We start from the raw sequence: 15,329 nt of genomic DNA on the forward strand, positions 1-15,329 counted from the left end.
TCTTCTTCTTTTTTTTTTTTTTGAAGTGTGTTCTTTTTAAGGTGGGGCTTTCAAAGCAGAGGCTTGATTAGGGTTGTGTAAGGATCCTGATATAACAGATTAGGATTTGGGGAAAGAGTGAAGCAAGAAATTTGAGGTAAGACATTCAAAAAGTCTCAGGGAAGTATAAACCAACTGTGAATCCTTGATGGGTCTTTTGGGAATTTCCTAAAATGATCGATCAAGTCATTCCAGGCAAGAGTGTCTGGAATAGCAGAGTTATACTAATAGAGTTACAAAAACAATTGGACAGTAAAGTCATGTTAATGTAGCTACTCAGATTACATAAGTAAATTGAATACATAGAATCAGAGTTTAAAATCTTTAGGTGATTCCCACAAATCATGATATAGGTAAGTTTTTAAATTTTTGAATAGTTAGATTTGAAAACTATATGAAATATCATGATTAGAAATGATTGTCAATTTCAGTTTCAAATTTGTTTTCTCTTCTGAAATTTCATAGGTGTTTTGACATCCATTCTTTTCTTCATCTTGCCCCACAGTCTATAATAGGACAAGAATTTTTTTGACGCATCTTAAGTCTGTACAGACACATTATATGAAAATATATACTTCTATTTGCTATGGTTCAAATAAGGGGAATTCTTGGGCAAACTATTTTCCTTTCAACCTTGTAATTCAGCACTTGATCACTAGGTCTTTACTTCTCACTTTCCTCCCCTTTTAAGCCTGGCCCCAATTTTATACACTGCTCTATGTGGACATGGTCCTTTTATGATGGTGGCAGTGGTTAGATGGGGGTGAGGAGGAGGGATAGAAAACTTGCTTGGCAAGTTCCCCAAAATACTTTTAAAACGCTCTGGCCAATTTGGAGAAGTGGATCATAATTCATGTGTATAAACTGGGGTCATTCATTCTCTTTGATGCACTTTAGCTACAGCACAGCTGTCAGGCCAAGGAAGTTATAAATCTCTCTCCATGTTAACATTCAGGTTTAATTAATACTAATGGGCAAAGCTGTCTCTAGGGGCAGATGATGCTACAGGGAATGAAGTCTGAGAAGCAGATACTAAAGGCAGTGTGTGAATGTATTATTTCTGGATCAATCCAGTTTGATTGCCAACAGTATTATCCTCTCTTAATATTTTCCATATTTTGCTCTTTAGAGTGGTTTGGATTTGGGATTTTCTAATGCTTTTTTAAAAAAGGATAGGCATCACCCTACCCGGTTTGGTTCAGTGGATAGAGCGTCGGCCTGCGGACTCAAGGGTCCCAGGTTCAATTCCGGTCAAGGGCATGTACCTTGGTTGCAGGCACATCCCCAGTAGGGGGGGTGTGCAGGAGGCGGCTGATCGATGCTTCTCTCTCATCGATGTTTCTAACTATATATCCCTCTCCCTTCCTTTCTGTAAAAAAATCAATAAAATACTTTTTTTTTAAAAAAGGATAGACATCTGTACTTTTTCTTTAGAAAAGGTAGGAGCACAGACTCAGACCCATCAAATTTCTCATGTGAGATTTTAGAACTTCTACTCTCATTTACGACATTTATCAGTTTAGTAGTAGTCCTGGCTGGTTTCTTTTGTGCTTTGGGCTAATAAGAGAACACCCAAAAGCTGTGATTTCTAATTGGTCTTTGGGCTCAAACAAAGTCATGTTGACTCAGCAGCAATGAGCTATGCAGGCATAAATAGTCCTTTGACTATTTTACCCTGCACTTTTACACATTAAAAGCAGCCTAAATAATGACATCCCTAAAAATCCCTACAAAAGTCCCTATTTAGATAACAAACAATCCATGCAGATTTCAGAAAATCAGGGCTCACCTAGAACAGTCTTATTTCATTTGTGTTTAATGTGCAATGTGCTTCTGAGATATACTGAAGAGTGATGGGAAAGAAAGCTTTATTTAACTTCTTTTCTTACTTGAGTCCTGTTTACCATTGGGACCAGTCAAGGAGATGCCTGATTAGGTAACTATTCAGGGAATTCCAAAATGTTACTTTAGGTAATGACTTTCCTCATGGATGGCTTGAGTAACTTGTAGCCTCTATAGGTGTGAATAGGGTAGTCCAGCCAGGTCCTATTTGGCTTAATTTATCTTCCTTTCCAGGCTCTAGTGAAGGTATTTTCCCTTTCTGTCAGGTCTAAAAGTTTCACTTTTAATACACCAATATCTTCATAAGGCCATTAAAATTAGATTCCTGTATCTGGTTTTGGCTTCCCATCAGGATGGAAAGTAGGATAGGTCGCTAGCTTTCACTCTTCAAATCAACCTTAGGGAAACGAAGTGAAAAGAAATCATGGACTTGAGAAACCAACAAAAATGGCATGAAACCTCCTGGGGAGAGTGAACGGTGTAGTGAACTTCTGTGTTTGGGTGGGGTTCAGGGTAGAGGTGGGTTAGAGGGAAAGGGGTAGCTTAAGGAAGACACTGCAGTGAGAGAACAACTTGGAGAAAAGCTTTTGTGTTTTGTCCTTGCTTCTTCCTTACATGGTCTTGGGTCAAGAGTTGATAGATACTTCATCACATAAATCAACTGTTGTGGTCCAGGTCTTTGGGGTAATATTAGGGCAGAGTAAAAGCTTTACACGAGTGAAGAGTTTATAAAAACAGATGAAGAGGCCAGCATTGTCTTCACTTCTGTCCCTCTAAACCCCCAGGCTGACAGATTGCCATGAGGGAGACTACGTTATCATAATAACCAGAACAGGTACCTCATAAAGTGTCAAGTATGACCCTATATAATAAAGAGCTAATATGCAAATGGTTGTCACGCCCTCACGCTGTCACACTGTAAAGGCTCAGACACTCAACACTGGGGAGAGAGGAATAGGGACCAGCCAGGCACAAATGAGCTCGCAAGAGGGACAAGCCACCCTTCCCGCGGTTCCAGGTGCCAGCGGCTGCACCTGCGCCTGCGGCCTGGGAGAGGGACAAGCTGCCTGCCCCATGGTCTTGGGCATCTGTGGCTGCGGCCCGGGCGAAGCTGCCTGCCCTCAGTCCCCTGCAGCTGCAGCCAGCCCAGGCAAAGCCAGCCCAGTTCCTGGGTGCCTGCAACTGGCTGGAGGAGGGATTCCTGGGACCTGGGTGTGGGGCGAGGCAGAGGCGATTAGGGGCGATGAGGCCAGCAGGGGAGCAGTTAGTGGCAATCAGGCAAGCAGGTAGAGGTGGTTAGGGGCGATCAGGCAGGCAGGCAGGTGAGCGGATAGGAGCCAGTGGTCCCGGATTGTGAGAGGCAGTTAGACATCCACCGAGGGGTCCCAGATTGGAGAGGGTGCAGGCCGGGCTGAGGGAACCCCCCACCCCCCGTGCATGAATTTCTTGCACTGGGTCTCTAGTCTATATATATATATATAAAACCCTAATATGCAAATAGACCGAATGGTGGAACAAACGAACAACTGGTCACTATGACATGTGCTGACCACCAGAAGGCATGCACATAACATGGCTGACGTCAGCTGTGGCAGATGGTGGAGCAGGTGAGCAGGGGCGCCAGACCAAGGCGGGGCACTGGTCGCTGTCATTGGGATGAGCCTCTGGTGGTTACTGAAAATTCTTTGCTCCCGTGAGCAGTCGTCCCATCTAGTGCTCCCACACGAATTTTGTGCACCAGGCCTCTAGTGCATATATAAAAAAGTAAATTAAAAACAAAATCCTTCACACCCAGATACTATAATAAAAATTAAGAACATCAAAGACAAAGAGAGAATTAGAAAAGTTTCTAGATATAAATAGCAGATTACAAAGAAACAAAAATCAAACTTTTGAAGAGCAACACTAAATACAAGAAGACAATGGCTTAATGTTTTTAAAATATTGGAGAGAAATAAACTTTAGCCAAGACTTTTATATCCCACTATAGTGACATTTAAACATGAAGGTAAAATTTTAATTACTTCTTCCAAGTGTATAGTGGTATAATAGTAGTTCAGGGCTGATAGGGCAATTTAGTATTTGGGCGGCCCAGCCTCCTTCTATCATGTCAGTGTGACATCCCTACCATGTTGACCTTATCTGTATGATCTGTGGTGGCTACTTTAGTCTTCACCACTATTTCTAAATTTCAGCCATAAGAAACGAGAAAGGGGAAGCCATGTCCTTTTCTTTTTAAAAGTTACAACCAAAAGATGAACACATCACTTCTACTCATATCAAATAGACCAGAATTTAGTCATGAGGCCATATCCAGTGGCAAGTGAGGCTAGGAAAGATAGTCTTAATTTTGGATGGATGTGAGTCCAGCCCAAAACTTAGAGGTTCTATAATAAAATGGAAGAGAGAAAAAAGTGAATATTTTTGCCATTATTACATATCCCAAACCAAAAATATTCCCTTTAAGAAAGGGACTAGACAAGATGGTCCATTAGTACTATTACTGCTTAACATAATTCTAGTGAATGCTATAAGAAAAAGAAATGGTGTGTGTAATGCTTGGTCAAGAAAGAGATGGCACTGCCAATATTTTAGGAAGAAACAAGTTACTAGAAAGAAACAAGTTACTAGAACAATTGGGATTTTAGGAAGGTTTCTGGATATGTTAATTTATAAAAATGTCAATGATTTTTTAAAAATTTTACTACCGGTCTAGAAAATACAATAAAAAATAAGATGTGATGCATAAAACTGAATAACAGATGCATAAGTGATTCTGAACAAATAATTTTTAAAAAAATATATTTTATTGATTTTTTACAGAGAGGAAGGGAGAGAGATAGAGAGTTAGAAACATCAATGAGAGAGAAACATCGATCAACTGCCTCCTGCACACCTCCTACTGGGCATGTTCCCGCAACCAAGGTACATGCCCTTGACCGAATCGAACCTGGGACCTTTCAGTCCGCAGGCTGACGCTCTATCCACTGAACCAAACCGGTTTCGGCTGAATAAATAAATTTTCAAAGTCTCCAGAATGGATGTTAATATTTATGAAAATGTCAACAATTCTCAAGTTAATCTATATATTCAATGGAAATCTCAATCAAACACCTGGTTGAATATACTGCAGAGTTTATGTGAAAGAATAAAGGTGATTAAATCAGTCTTTAGGATAAAGAGAAAAGAGAAGGTTCTAGCCCTACCAGATATTAAGACATATTGCAAAGCCACAGTATTTATTTATTTATTTATTTATTTATTTATTTATTTATTTATCTGTCTCCCAAGGACACTTTTCCATTGATTTTCAAAGCGAGTGTAAGGGGGAGGGAGAGGGAGAGAGAGAGGAGAGAGAGAGAGAGAGAGAGAGAGAGAGAGAGAGAGAGAGAGAGAGAAACAACCATGTGGATTGGTTGCTTCCTGCATGCACCCAGACCAGGGCTGGGGATAAAGCCTGCAACCTCAGCCTGTAACCAAGGTACGTGCCCTTGACCAGAACCAAACCTGGGACCCTTCAGTCCACAGGCCAATGCTTTATCCACTGAGTTAAACTGGCAGCCACAGTAATTTTTAAAAGGCAGTATTAGCATAAGAACAAGAAAATAAACCATTGAAGTAGAATAAACATTTCAGTGAATTTATCTATATATATATATATAAAAAAAGCCTAAGTGACCGTCTGACTGTCCGACCAGTAGCTATGACGTGCACTGACCACCAGGGACCAGACTCAGTGCAGGAGTTGCCAAGCTGAAGTGACTTGGCAGCTGTGGTTCTCGGGTGACACAGAAAGGAGAGAGCCTGATTCTGGGGTGCGCCACCCAAGAACTGCCCTCTCGCAATCCGGAACCCCTTGGGGGATGTTGGGGAGTTGGTTTTGTCCCGATCCCCTCAGGCTAGGCTGAGGGACCCCACCAGTGCACAAATCTGTGCACTGGGCCTCTAGTATATGATAAAGATGGCACTACCATAGATGTTGTTGGGAAAACTGACTTCCCATATATAGGAAAATGAAAGTGTTACCTATCCAACCACATGCAAATGTAATTTCCAGGTAGATTAAAGACCTGAATGTGAAAACTATGCATTAAAGTGTAATACAATTAATGTAGGAGAATATCTTGTTATATGGAGGAAGAAAAGACTTCTGACACCTTCACAAGCCTATACCATTAAGCAAAACTAAGGAATTTCATTCAGTGAAAGATACCATGGACAAAGTTTGAAGTGACAAATATGGCGAAATTATTTGACAGTGCCTAAAACTGACAGGGGACTAAAACCTAATACACAAAATGTGGGGAATGTCTGTAAATTAACCTGAAGAAGTAGGAACCCCAACATAAAAAAAACAGGCTAAGAATATGAATAGCCAATTTACAGAAAATTAATAAACACCAAAGAGTTACTCAAATGAATTATTCATCAGGAATATAAGCTAAAATTACAGTGAACTATTACTTCACATACATTAACCTGGCAGAATGGGAGACATGTGGAGTTATAAGGACCCTTATGCATGACTGGTGGGAGTATAGATTGGTGCAGTCATCCTTGAGAGTATCTGGCAGGAAATGATAAAATTAAATATGTGTAGATCCTAGGATCCAGGAATCCTCTTCCTTGCTATTTCCCAAAGGAATTCACACACAGGCCCACAATGGAATATATAAATTGATGTTCATCATAGTTTGTGGAAGTTGGAGACAACTGTTGTCTATCACTGGGGTAGAAGATAAATACAATGTTCTGTATGAAATATTATATGGAATACATCCAGAAACAGTTCACTGAATGTATACACAGCAACCTGGGTGTCATAAATACACTGTACTGAGTATCTAAAGTAAGAAAGGTTGGCCCAGCCAGTGTGGCTCAGTGGTTGAACATTGATCTATGAACCATGAGGTCACGGTTCGATTCCCAGTTGGGGCACATGCCTGGGTTGTGGGCTTGATCCCCAGTGTAGGGCATGCTGGAGGCAGCTGATCAATGATTCTCTCTCATAATTGATGTTCTATCTCTCTCTCCTACTCCCTTCCTCTCTAAAATCAATAAAAATATATTTTAAAATAAGAAATATTGATATCCATAGCTCAATACCATTTATGTCTGGCTTTAAGAGATGCACACAAACCCAAAATAAACATTTTATAAAGATAAACAAAAATAAGATAATTTTCATCAAAGATATTAGAAATGTGGGGTAGGGGCAGTTAGAGGGATGAGAGTGGGGATGGGAAACAAAGGGGATCAAAAGATGAAAGGAAAGAGGAGCCCAGTACAGACCATTGCTGGAGTGAGTCTTTTGTTCCCCTCATGAAACATTAGGATGGATTGGTCCATCAAGGGGTCTTGGCCCTGAATGAAACATTAGGATGGATTGGTCCATCAAGGGGTCTTGGCCCTGAATGAAACATTAGGATGGATTGGTCCATCAAGGGGTCTTGGCCCTGAATGAAACATTAGAATGGATTGGTCCATCAAGAAGTTCTTGCACAGAGCATTTCATTGAGGATGGGTGGAATATGGTGGGGGGCCATGGATTTGGACAGGTGGATGGATGAAGGGACCACCTGAAGGAAGATCTGCTACTGATAGGGATCCCAGAGGGAGAGACCTGGAGACTAGGCAGGCCACCATCTTCTTAGTTCTGCCAGCTTTTTCCCAGGGAAGCACATAATCTTTAGATTAAAAAAAAAAATCCAAGGCCCAGTACAAGCCACATGAGGGCACTTTTTCCTCATTGAAATGAAGCTCCATCATGTGAGAAGAAGCCTAAAGTGGAGTCCACGGTGGGGACATGCAATCTCGCTTCACAGGGGATTCCTGACTCCATAATTAACTGGCTGCACCTGGACTAATTTCCTCAGGTCTAATTTGTCTCCATGAGAGGGCAACCTTTAAAACCCCACAATGCTTCAAATATAGCAGAAAATAGTGAAATTGAAGGGGGAAAGTCATCCCAATTTAAAAATCATCTGTGAAATAATAGTTAATGGTACAATACTGGCATAATGCTTTATCTGTTTCTTCAGGTTCTTCAGAAATGCTTTGTATTTCTACATCAAAACTATTTAAAATCTTTTCTCTTAAAAATCTTCCTAAAGCCTAAATTGTCATGTTTTTAGAAAGCTCCAATTTATTTCTTCCTAAAGCTGTGTTTTGTTTTGTGTTTTGCTACTGAAAATGATTTCAAATTCAAAACCACTTACAAAGAAATGGAATAAAATAACATAATAAAAATATTTGCAGTGTAGCTGTAATAAGAAGGTCAGTTTAAGAACATAATGGCTCTATAGGATAGAATCTTTTATGAAGATTTAAAAATACAAAAATCTATATTATTTCATTTACTATGAATAAAGCTAGTTAGGGTGGATACATTATCTTGAATTCAGAAAAAGACAAATCTTTTAAGTGACAGTTTCAAGGGAAGAGTTGGTATTTGAGTTAGATTTTGAAAAATGGGTAGGTTTTCAGTGGAGAAAAGGTCATGTAAGGCAAAGGGAACCATTTGAACAAAAGATCAGGAATGATAAAAAGAAAGACATCTTTGGGAAATGGTGAGTGGTCCCATTTGTAGGTTATACGATCATCCATAACAAGAGCTGTTCTAAAGGCTCAATGTATTAATGTACATTTAATCCTTATACAACCTCAAGAGGGAAGTCTTCAGGTGAAGAAACCGAGGCATGGAGAGATGAGGTCCAAGACTGCACAGATAGTGAGTGGCAAACCCAGGATATTGAACCCTGCTGTCTAGGTCCTGATAATCACAGGAAGTATAGTCTGGGTGTCAGTCATAGAATTTCATCTCATTGAGAAACATTGAAGATTAGATTCTGGAACGGCAGCATGGCATGGCCTATATACAACAAGTTTAAGGAAAAATATTTTGTGGCATAGATAAGAATAGGAAATAAATGAAGTGATGAAGTCAAGACACCAACTCTGATATTGAAGAGGCGAGAAGGGAGGAGGGGAAATTAGAGATAAGTCTGGGAAATCTAGCTTGAGTGGCTTGACAGTGGTTTGATAGTGTCCTTATAGGAAATATGGTTTGGAAGGAGGAATGGATAAAGCTGGTGGGAAGTCAAGGTGGGGATATCTAGCAGGCTTCCAGAAATACGAGTTTTCTATTCACTAGAGAGGAAGGACAAAGCTAGAGGTCAAGTTTAAGAATCACCCAATTAAGGAACAACAGAGTTCACCCATGCATGTGGGTGTGTTCCCAGAGGATCACAGTAGAGGGGAAAGAACTGAGGACTGAGCTGTAGTGAAAAAATGCCCACATTTTTTTTTCCCAATGGTTTTCTTCCACTCCCCAAACCTGAGACACATAACATACTCCTGGGACTAACAGAGCCTTTAATTGATTATAACGCCACTCACTTGGGTTCTAGGATAAGGTAGCATAACCAGAACTATTGTGAAGGCCACTCTCAGAATTTGATAATGAAACCCTCTGTTCCTGCATAAGGTGTGTGTGGGTGTGGATTCGGTGGTGGGTCCACTCCTTATAGCTGTGGGTCTTTATCAACAAGTGTTTATTTTTTACTTTCTGGCGTTCCTCTTCCTGAGAGAACGCTGCCAGCATTGGCACCACCACTTCCCATATAGGACTTGTCTCTTTTCCCAAGTAAAAATGACATTTTAATCTGGCTCGCCACTGGTCTCAGAAGAAAATATTTTGCTCTGTGTGTTTGCTGCTCTAGTGAATTACACAGATGTACCATTTTTAAACTCAAGAAGTGGCTTGTGTTTTTTAGAAACTCAAGATGGTATGAAATTTATACTCAAAAGACATTATAATAATGCATATGTTGAAAGTGAACTCTTAACCCGTGTTTTACCGAGGCCATCATGTGTCCTTCAGTCACATATTCTGCAAATGTTTGCTGTCACCTACTTAAGTAGCCCAGGACACAGTGTGGACAAGGCAAGCGGCACTCCTGTCCTCAGGGAGCTGGGACTTACAAATGGAAAAACTATGAGTTTTTTGTATTTCCCTAAAGAAAAAAACTCTTCAAGAGGAAATAAGAAAAATGGGAAGGTTTACATTTCTTAAATACCTAAAAATGTAAAAACCAGGTAAATAAATAAGGTTAACTGGTCATTCCTAAAAGAGAAAAACAAAAACAAAAGAAAACAAAAAACAAAAAAACACATATGAGAGAACCATCAATTACTTATGTGTGGGGTTTAGATTGAGTCAGATTATGCCCATGTCTGTATTGAAACATTACCCATTCTGAACATGTGCTTCATTAAAAATTAGCTGATGAGAAAGGGGCATGAGGAGTTTTGCTTCCGTCAGGTGTCTGTTGTGTGGTGCTGTTTCACAGCGGAGGAATCTGTCTTACCTGGGAATGATACCCATCTGTTCAGCTCTGCTTACTCTCGGTGCTATAAAAAGATGTGTTCCTAAAATGTCCTTAGTCTGTAATTTTAGGTCTTACAATCTCCTGTATTACATTTTAATTCTATAGCTGTCCTTGCTTTTGATGAACTACCTAAACTTTTTTTTGGGGGGGAGACACTGGCCTGTTTCTATATCTCAATATTGTATCACTGACAAATCCTATAACTTATACCTACTTTAAAAAATCCAAGTAAAATTGTTTAATTTTTAAGGTATTTATTCTGAAAACGTAGGCCCCAGTCACAGTACTACTGTAATTGTATGTATTTAAACTATTTTCTGGAACAGACTTAAAATAATTAGGACAAAACCAATGATTCCAAGGTGGAATGTGATCAGTTACTACAACAGCATGCAGCTGTTCTCAGGAAGGTGCAAGGAAAAATATCTTCTTTCAATTCGGTGGCACATGGGGTGATATTTGATGGGCACCCACAGAGACAGGACAGATTCCTGTGCCCACAGCTGCTAATAACTTGCTTTGGGATTAGGGAAAAAAATCATTTCACTTCCTACTGGCTGGGCCTTCACAGCTGGCATAGAAAGGATAATTAGGCTGTGATTTGGATAAGGCAGGAAAGACAATTTTTGCTCTGTTGATTTTACTCTAATAATCCAGACACAAAACATGATATTGGCTCATATCATCTAAATCAATGATTAAAACATGATATTGGCTCAAATGATCCTTCAAACTTTTATTTTATGTGCATGTTGGAAATGTAACTTAACTGAAGCCGACAAAGTAGTATTCGAAGAAAAACTCTGAGAGACATAAGTGCCCTCGGAAGAAAAACAATGAAGATCATTGTCTGTGAGGAGGTCAGCGTTAGTAATTCGATTTTCTCAGAGAAACCACAAAGAAAAGGCCAAGTCATCTTGGTGTTATAATTTAGTTATAATATAGATTTGATTAGGTTTATATTTTAATTATATATCCATCAGATGTTAAATATCATTGAAAAGTCTTAATAGAGCTCATGAGGTGATAAAATAGGTTACAAAATGTCAGCTAGGTCAAACATGTAAGATCCATTTATCAAAGTACATGAAATATAAAGGCATCCTTTCTCTAACTTAGATAATCAATTCATTAGAGTTGAGTGCTTTTGAACACAGGTGGAAAATGGGACACATTCAAATGTGCAAAACATAATTAAAGGAACATTTTGCAGGGGAAACTTAATTAAGATGGGTAAACACATGGTTATCTCCTAACTTAAAAGTGAGATTATCATTGACACATCATGTAGACTCTAAGGGAGTAGGAATCCTATTTTATGACATCTGTGAGTTGGAGGGGTGTAGTGATTAATGTGTTTGGCATAGAGCTATGCTAAGTAATTCGATGAATGGAAGGGTATAAGAAAATATTCTCTTAAAGAATGGGGACTCAGGTGAAATACTAAATAAGAGTATTATTTCCTTATCAATAGCTCTGGGGGAGAATACTATTTACACATCTGTATATAATAGAATGGAAAAGACAATGACCAAAAAGATAAGAGGTCTGAAATGAAGTATTTTATTTATCAAGGAATTTCTTAATTATCAAAATGGTTTTGATTTCAATAGAAATTCCAGTGCTGTTCATTGACTCTAAATCAAAAATGCCTCCAAACTCTTAATCTTTCATCTCCTACTCTAATAGGATACAGAAGAATGGATATTTAATTTCTGTGGTATTTCCTAATCATACTAGTGCTATTTGTTAACCCCCGAATGACTACCTTAGATTTTCCATATGGACATCTATTTTTTTCTCATATTTAGCTTTGGCAACAATTAAGTCTCTTATATGGTTGTTTGATTTTACTGAATTGTACTTCTCTGAAATCTCAGGATTGCTTTTTTTTTTTTAATATTTTTTAATTGATTTTTTACAGAGAGGAAGGGAGAGGGATAGAGAGTTAGAAACATCAATGAGAGAGAAACATCGATCAGATGCCTCCTGCACACCCCCTACTGGGGATGTGCCTGCAACCAAGATACATGCCCTTGACCGGAATCAAACCTGGGATCCTTCAGTCTGCAGGACGACACTCTATCCACTGAGCCAAACCGGTCAGGGCTCAGGACTGCTTTTTTAAAGTGTTGCTACTGATCTAAAAAAAACAACAAAAACCACCAATCTATTTTACCCGTGGAAAAAAATGGTGAAATGTACTGGATTTTGAATAATTTAAAGTATCATTTTAGAAAAAAAAAGTAAATATGTAATATATTTTAAGGTAAATAAAACATGTATTTAGAAGAACAATATAAATCCTTGATAGGTTCCTGGGCCTCTATTACTTTGGAATACCTTTGTGCAGTATAAGTTATATACTTAGATGCACCGTATATTTCATGGGTTTGTTTCTAATGAATATCTAACCCAGAGTGTCTTGTAGGTCATCGTGGCTTCCATATTTTATGAGTTATTCTAGTTTAATAGGTTTTTTTTTTTCTTTCCAAAAGACCCTTGCTTTCCACCCCTTGTATAGTTTCCGCTTGGAAAAATGAACAGGTGAACAGACATGCGATTGATTTAGAGATTGGGTTGGTGAAATGGCTCGTGGGAGCTAAGTGTGCATAATAAATGGCAGACTTTAAGCAGGTGATGGTTATTGAGTTAGAGAACCTGTCAAAGGCAGCTGTTTCCTAATGTGTAAAAAATATGGGGTTATTCTAAATGTACTAGAAATTTCTTTCCATTTTCAGAATGATTAGCTCAGGTGGGAACACTGGCACCTTGTATAACAGTGTTCAGAAATAAAAGGAGTCAAAGTCGCTTGTTCAATGTTTAATGTTAATTTTTTGTACCCATTAAAAATTAAACTATTACAGGCTGGAGTATAAAACAAAGCACCTTCATATTCATAACTTTTTCTTAAAGATGTTTTAGTGGTACAGCAGTTTCAACTTGACAGGATACCGGTTCAAGTTATCTAATTCCTACTTATGGGCATGCAGGTTCACACGCACACATTCTCACACACGTGGGCTCCCTCATGTAGATGAATGGGGTTGGTGCTAGATTTAGAAGGCCTCTAGCTTTCATATGCTGCTCCAGATGGGCAATTTCTTTCTGCTTGCAAAGGGGAAGGGAACCCCCTTTACTAGTAATTATTGGAAACCTATAATATGGTGTGGTTTTTGCAACAACATTGTGAGATAGATATGTTTATGCAATTAATTGAGAATAGTTAAAACACGTACCTAATATTTAATTTAAAAAAATAAAGGAATATACAGTGGAATGTCAGTCTCACTCCACAAAATCATTTTGACCTCATGTTTGGAAGTGCATCATATATTCCCTTCCTCGCAGTGTAGGAGAAGAATTTTAGAAAAAAGGCAAGAAGAAAATGATCTAAGGTTTATGCCTGAACCCAAAATATTTCTAAATATTTTTTCTTCAATTTTGAATTGTAAGATCATGTTCTAGAGATATGTCTTGGAGAAAGATACCTTAAAGGATTCTGACTTGCCAATGGCAACAAAAATTGAATCCTTGTGCCAATAAAGGTAGAAACATTTAACTAAGCCTAAAATCTACATGCCTTTAGGGATTAAATTGTCGTATAAATGAGTAGTGAAGAATATCATTCAGGTTAATTGTTACTAATTGTAAAATCAGACTTATTTTATAATTTTCTCTTCTCTAGTTTTAGAGATAATGGTACAATCAATCCTAATTTTGGGTGTTAAATGTAAAAATAGAACAATTGGTAACTTTTATTATACTGGTTCCTAAACTATGGATGAAGGTGTTGAATATTTTTTACATGGCTCCATTTGGGTTTAAAGTTTTAAAAATATTTTTAGCATGCTGAAGAATCAAATGGCATGTCAGGAACCTGTTCAGGACCATGGATATACTTCACTCAATAAATATTTATTGAGAGCTTGTCTCATTCCTGATAGAAATTGTTTCAATTAAATAATTAATTATGCATGAGGTTGCCTTTTGATTTGAGTTGACTATTTTTTCTATTATTTATTTAAAGACTGCTGTTAAATTCTGTTTTATAAGGATTTTTTTAAAATCTAGGAAATGTAGCTAAATTTTATTAAATGCCACTTCTCTTTTGCTAGGATGATCATGGCTTTCCTGCAACAATCAAGTAATATGTTAAATAAAATTAGATTTCTCATGTTGAACCATCTTTGCATCATGAGAATAAATGCTAGTGGTCCTTTTTTTAAGGGCTTTATTTATTTTTTAAAAACTTAAATTTTAGAGTGGTTTTAAGTTCACTGAAAAATTGATCAGAAAGTACAGAAAACTCCCATATACCCCTCCCCCCAAATATATATAGCTTTCTCCATTATCAACATCCCACACCAAAGTATGACATTTGTTACAACTGATGAACCCACACTGACACATAATCATCCAAAATCCATTGTATACGCTAGTGTTCCCTCTTAGTGTTGTATAGCCTATGGGTTTGGATAAATGTATAATGACATGTATTAATCATTATAGTATCATACAGAGTATTTTCACTGCTCTAAAAATCCTCTGTGCTTTGCCTATTCACCCCTCCCCCTCCCCAACCCCTGGCAACCACTGATTGTTTTTTATATCTCCATAGTTTTGCCTTTTCCAGAACGTCATATAGTTGGAATCATACAGTATTAATGGATCTTTTAATGTAGTTTTTGAGATTTGTGGTATTTTTATTGCTGAATGAGTAAGTGGCAAAATATTTATCATTCTGCTGAAGGAAAATTAGGTAGTTTCTACTTCCTTTGTATAAAATTCTAGATGAAAATAATTTTGCCTTTGAATTTTGAAGCTGTTGTTCCATTATCTTATAGCTTCCATTGTTGTTCTAGAGAATGTAATGAGACATATAATGTTTATCATGTTCCTGGCACTGTCTTAATCTCTTTATATAAAATAGTTCATTTAATATTTATAAAAGCATTATGAAGCAGATACTGTTATTATTATTCCCATTTTAAATATGAGGAATTTGGGACATAGAATGGCTAAGTATCTTACCCAAAATTCTATAGCAGGTAAATG

The sequence above is a fragment of the Eptesicus fuscus genome, chromosome 2, assembly GCF_027574615.1.
Source record: "Eptesicus fuscus isolate TK198812 chromosome 2, DD_ASM_mEF_20220401, whole genome shotgun sequence".
Taxonomy (NCBI): Eukaryota; Metazoa; Chordata; class Mammalia; order Chiroptera; family Vespertilionidae; genus Eptesicus; species Eptesicus fuscus.